The following is a 6000-nucleotide window of genomic DNA, read 5'->3' as shown; positions in this document are numbered from 1 at the left end:
CTGGATATCCATAACAGAAGAAACTGGATCCTTATCCAAAAAAAATCAGCTAAAATGAACCAAAGCCTTAAATGTAAGGTGAAAAAATGGAAATTATTAGAAGAAAATATAGGACCTTTGTGTGGGCAAAGAACAAAGGTTTTGTTTAACTGAAGCAATGATGTTATATAACCAAGGATGTCACCTGTAATTAAGTCGCTTCCTATTTTTTAAAAATAGCTATTCGTGAGGGGCTTCTATTTGTTTTGTGATTGTTATCTTATTTTATCAAGGTATAAATTTCTGATAAAGGTTGTAAACTTAAAAAATTGTCTCCTTAGTTAAATTGCTTACAGAAAAAGTATTTGGATCAGAACCAGCCATTCTGTGCTACCATTAAGACATTAGGATTCCAAGAAATTGTATTTTTCTGACTATAATGACTTTGAAGATACAAAACACATACTTCTCGTTAGTAAATCTTTGAACTCATTTTCTCTTCCTTTTTGATTATTATTAATTTACTTTATTGTTAGCATAGAGGTGATGTACAGAGGGATTACAATTACATGAGTCAGGTAATGAGTACATTTCCTTTCATACAAAGTGTGTGAATATCTAGAATCCTATATAATTTATCATATCCCAGTGTATTTTAGATCCAGTCTCTGCATATCAGAGCGACCATTTGCCATTTGTTTTTCTGAGTTTGGGTGACCTCACTTAACAAGATTTGTTCTAGTTCCTTCATTTCCCTGCAAATGATATTTTTATTCTCTCTAATGGCTGTGTAAAATTTTATTGTGTATTATAGGTACCAAATTTTGGGGGATCCCCTCATCAGTTGTGGGGCATCGAGGCTGTTTCTACAGTTTTGCTATTGAGAATAGTGCAGCTATGAACATGGCTGTGCAGATGTCCTCCTCATATCCTGGGTTATGATAGTCAGGGAAGATGCCAGGAGTGTGTGGCTTGATTGTCCTCGGATCCTATGCTGGTTCATGTAATCGGGTCACAGCGTCACCGGCTGGCTTGCAGTAGGGTCCCTTACTTGGGTGCGTTCGGCCCAAGGACTGGCTTAAGCTATGGTCCCAGGTGGAGGGTACTCAGATCCTGTCCTGGAGACTACTTCTCACTGGGAGGTGTATGGGCTCAGGCCTCTGGGGTAGTCATGAGCTACTTAGGGGGAGAGGTTCCACAATGCATGCATGGGAGGTTGGCATCACTTGAGTTCCAGACTGTCACACATTCCGAGTCCTGGGCTGTTGTGTACTTGCTTTCTGGATTGATGTCACCCGCTAGGGACCAGACTGAAATGGGGTATGGGGTGGGTGGCATCTATTCAGGCCTCCTGTGTGGAGCTTAGCTTAGGAGGAGGCCAAGTTGCACAGTGAGGTGGGAAGATTGTCCTCCCTCGAGTCACACACACTGACGCCCTCTTGTGGTCTGGAGTGGCTGGTGCTCTGGTCCGTAGGGTGGGCATGTGCTTGGAAAATCAGCTTGTTCATGCCGGGTTCCTGAGCTAGCTCGTGCTCAAGTTTGATGTGTACTCTAGTCCCTAGGGTTGAGGACTTGCTCTTGCTCTGGTCCTCGGATCACACACTAGTTAGCACGTGTTACCAGGACTGCCCTGCACGAGGATCCCAGACTGGCACAAGACGGGTCCCAGATAGGCTCATGCACTGATTGCTAGCATGTAATCAGGGCCCTTACTGGCACGCTGTGGATCCTGGAATGGCTCACACTCTGATCTGGGGCCCTCATGTGCTCCGGTCCAGAGCTTTCTTGAGTTCCTATCCCTTATTGAATTGTGCTTTGATCAAGAGCTCCTTTGTGGTATATTCCTGTATTGGTCCATACATTAGTAAAGGATTGGCGAGCACTCTGATCCCTTACTGCCTTGTGCTTTCTCGCCCATCTACTACTGCTCAGACGAATCGCCTATGGGTAATTGCCATGGAACTGCCTATGGGTTCAGTACTGGAATACATATGGATCTAAGACTAGTGTCAGGAAGGGTTCAAGACTAACGTCAGCAAGGGTTCAAGGATGATGAACACTTGGTCTGGGACTGGCTCGCAGTTTGGTCCCATAGGGGTGTGTGTTCGTTCCTGGACTGGCTAGGGGCTCAGATCATTGGCTTGATTGTCCTTGACCCTTACTGAAGTGTGCTTGTACTGTAGACTGGCTCGGGTTATGGAGTCTACTTCCCACTGGGAGGGTTACAGGATCAGACCTCTGGGAGAGTCATGAATGACAGGGGAGCAAGATCTCGCACGAGGCACATGGAAGATTGTCCTCACTTGAGTCTTAGACTCGCACAAAGTTGGGGCCAGGGTTGGCGGGTACTCGTTTTCTGGATTGGTGGCGCCCTCCCTGGATGCGGTCTGAAGTTCACTACACACGGGCTGGGGGGGCCTCAGTTCAGGTCTCCTGTGTAGAGCATAGTTTCTGTGGGGTGAAGTCCCACAGTGAGGTAGGGAGGTTGTTCTCCCTCCCATTACAGTCTGGCGCCCTCTTGTGGCCTGGAGTGGCTGGTGCTCTGGTTCCGTGCGGGTGCGCGCTTGTTCCTGGAATGGCTTGAGCTCGCATCAAGGGTTTGTCCATGCTAGGGTTCAAAGGTAGCCTGTGTTACGGTTGGTTATGAACTGGCTCGAGCTCCTGACTTGCTTACTTGCTTGGATCATGCGCTGGTTCTCACTCACTTCTGGGACCAACGTGCACGAGGATCCCAGACTGGCGCGCTCTCGGTCCTGGACACGCTTGCACAGTGCCCCCTGGCTGGTGTGTGCTCTAGGACCTTACTGTCACGTGCTGGTTCCTTGACTGACTCTTGGTTGGATCACGTGCTCGAGCTTTCTCGGATCCGGTACTGGCTCATGTTCAATCACAGACTGATATGTGCCCTTGTCCTTTAATGGATCTCACTTGGCCTTCAGACTGGCTCAAACTATGGTCCCAGGCTGGCGTCTTCTCAGGCCCTGTCGTAAAGTCTACTTCCACTGGGAGGGTTATGGATTTAGGCCTCTGGGGTAGACATGAGCGAAGGTGGGAGGCAGGTCTCACAAGACACACAAGGAAATTTTCCCCACTTGAATCCCAGACTTAGACGTTCTTGGTCCCACGCGGGTGTGTACTTATTTTTTGGATTGGCTGGCACACACTCACGACCTGGTGTGAAGTCTACGACATGTGGAATGGGGGCTCTCAGTTCAGGCATCCTGTATAGAGCTTAGCTTGGGTGGGGTCCCACAGTGTAATGCAGGCACGTGGTTCTCCCTGCAGTTATAGTATGGTGCCCTCTTGTGGCTAGGAATACTGGTGCTCTGGTCCTGTGCTGGCTCCTGCTTCTTCCTAGAATGTCTCACACTTGGATATCGGACTTGCTCATGCTGGATTCCTGAGCTGGCTCATATTTGCACCATGGACTAGTAGTTGTCCTGTACCTAAGGTGGAGGACTTGTTCACACTTGGATCACGAACTGGTTCACATGTGTGTGCAGGACCGGCAGGCACAAGGATGTCAGATTGCCCACTCTCGGCAAAGGACATAGCTAGTACACTAATCAGGAAGCCTACAGAGTGGGAAAAGATCTTCACCAACCATACAATGGACAAAGGCCTCATATCTAAAATATATCAACAGCTCAAAAAATTGAATCACTCCAAAACTAACCTCCAAAGTAACAACCATCCCATTAAAAAATGGGCCAAAGACTTAAAGAGAGTCTTCTCTGAAGAAGAAACAAAAATGGCCTATAGACACATGAAGAAATGCTCAACATCTCTGGTCATAAAAGAAATGCAAATCAAAACAACTCTAAGATTCCACCTCACTCCAGCTAGAATGGCCAGGATCAGGAAAATGAATGACAACAGATGCTGGAGGGGATGTGGCCAGGACGGATCACTACTACACTGTTGGTGGGAGTGCAAACTCGTCCAACCACTATGGAAAGCAGTGTGGCAGTGCCTCAAAAGGCTAAACATAGAACTCCCCTATGACCCAGCTATTCCACTACTTGGCATTTACCCAACCACCCAGAAACAAGGACATACTAAACCCACTAGCACAACAATGTTCATTGCAGCACTATTCACCATAGCATAGATATGGAACCAACCTAGATGTCCCTCAGTTGATGAGTGGATCAACAAGTTGTGGTATTTGTACACAATGGAATTCTATGCTGCTGTCAGAAAGAATGACATCGACCCATTTGTTAGGAAATGGAAAGACTTAGAAAAAATCATATTAAGTGAAGTAAGCCAGACTCAAAGGAACTTAGGCTCAATGGTTTCCCTCATTCGTCATAATCAGTAGAAACCTTGGGCTCTAGTAGCAGAGATCTGCAATAGAGCAAAATCTTGATACATAAGGACATATAATGTGAAGCTAATTGAAAGGACCTCCAGGATAGTGAAACAAAAGCCATATAATGAATGATTGTTGTCCTTAATGTACTATGTTGTCTCTCATCTCCTTTGCTGTCCCTTGGTTAACTCATATTGGTATAGTATCTCACTTTGTTATCTGATATATTGAATTTATTTGTATTTGGATATTTGAAATTTGATAGGGAAGGGGGGAAAACCAAGACGGGTGGGGGGTGTGGGGGGGAGGGAAATGGGTACCAAGACATGTGAAAGGGTATCAATGTATGTGAATTAATGCACCTTCTATCTGGCAAATATCATGTAACCCTTTTACTAATTACAATTAAAAAAAGAAAATAAAAAAATAAAAAAAATTAAAAAAAAAGACTAGTGTCAGCAAAGGTTCAAGACTGGTGAGCACTTGGTCCCGAACTGGCTCCCACTCTGGTCCTTGTGCCCATTCCTGGATTGGCTCAGATCGTGGGTTTCCTTTGGGTCTTGTGTTGGCTCATGTTCTGGCCACAGACTTGCATGTGGTCTTGTCCCTTACTGGAGTACACTAGGATCGTGGACTGGCTCAAGCTATGGTCCTAGGCTGACATGGTTCATGCTCAGATCATGTGCTTGATAGTCCCCAGATCAAGCTCCTACTGCTCACACTCAGTTCACGTGCTGGGTCGCGCATGTATCCAGGACCATTATGGGCCAGGATTCTAGACTGTCCCGGGCTTGGTCCAGGACAGACTTGTGTACTCATCCCTTCCTGGCAACGGTTCCATACCCTTGCTGGCAGGGCTCATTCCTGGAATGGCTCACACTCTGATCACAGGCTTGCTTGTGCTCCAGTCTCAAGTTTGCTCTTGTTCCCGTCCCTACTGTAGTTTGCTCAGATCAAGGGATTGCTTCTGCTATGCTCACATGCTGGTTCTTTATTTTGTAAGAGTGTGGTGTACAATCGAGTCCCTATGTTTTGGTTACTCACCTGCTAAGGTTCAGATAATGCATGGGATTACACGCAGGTGTAAAACAGACACACGCAGGAGTCCCAAGTCATGTGAACATAGGCTCAATATTGGACCACATTTACTCTCACACTGACTCGCATTCTGATCCTGTGGTGGTATGCACTAATTCTGAGACTTGCTCATGCTGGGTTTCTGCGCTAGCTCATGTATGAGAATCACAGAGGGTCGCATGCTTGGTCCTGGAGAAGCTTGTGCACTGAACAATTGCTGGTGAGTTCTCTGAGCCCTTATGGGCACACACTCATTGGTAGAATGGCTCCCACTAAGATCACATTGCTCAGGCCTGTGGTCCTGTCCATCATTGGAGTATTCTTGGATCAGGGCCAACTCATGGTTCGTACTTTGGTAAGGGATTGGCAAGCATTCTCATCCCTTACTGCCTTGCCCTTTGGTTGCCCACCTGTCATGCTCACAGGACACATAGGATCACGCACGAATCCATGACTGGCACATGCACAGGTCGAAGACTAGCATCAGCAATGGTGCAAGACTGGTGTGCACTTGGTCCTGGACTGTCTCCCACTCTGGTCTTGTGGTGGCTCATGCTTGTTCCTGAATTGGCTCATGCTCAGGTCATGGGCTTCTTCTGGTTCTGTACTGGCTCATGTTCAAGTCACAG

The sequence above is a fragment of the Megascapheus bottae genome, chromosome X, assembly GCF_031878675.1.
Source record: "Megascapheus bottae isolate mThoBot1 chromosome X, mThoBot2.hap1, whole genome shotgun sequence".
NCBI classification, from domain to species: Eukaryota; Metazoa; Chordata; class Mammalia; order Rodentia; family Geomyidae; genus Megascapheus; species Megascapheus bottae.
Note: the sequence above shows the minus strand (reverse complement) of the source record.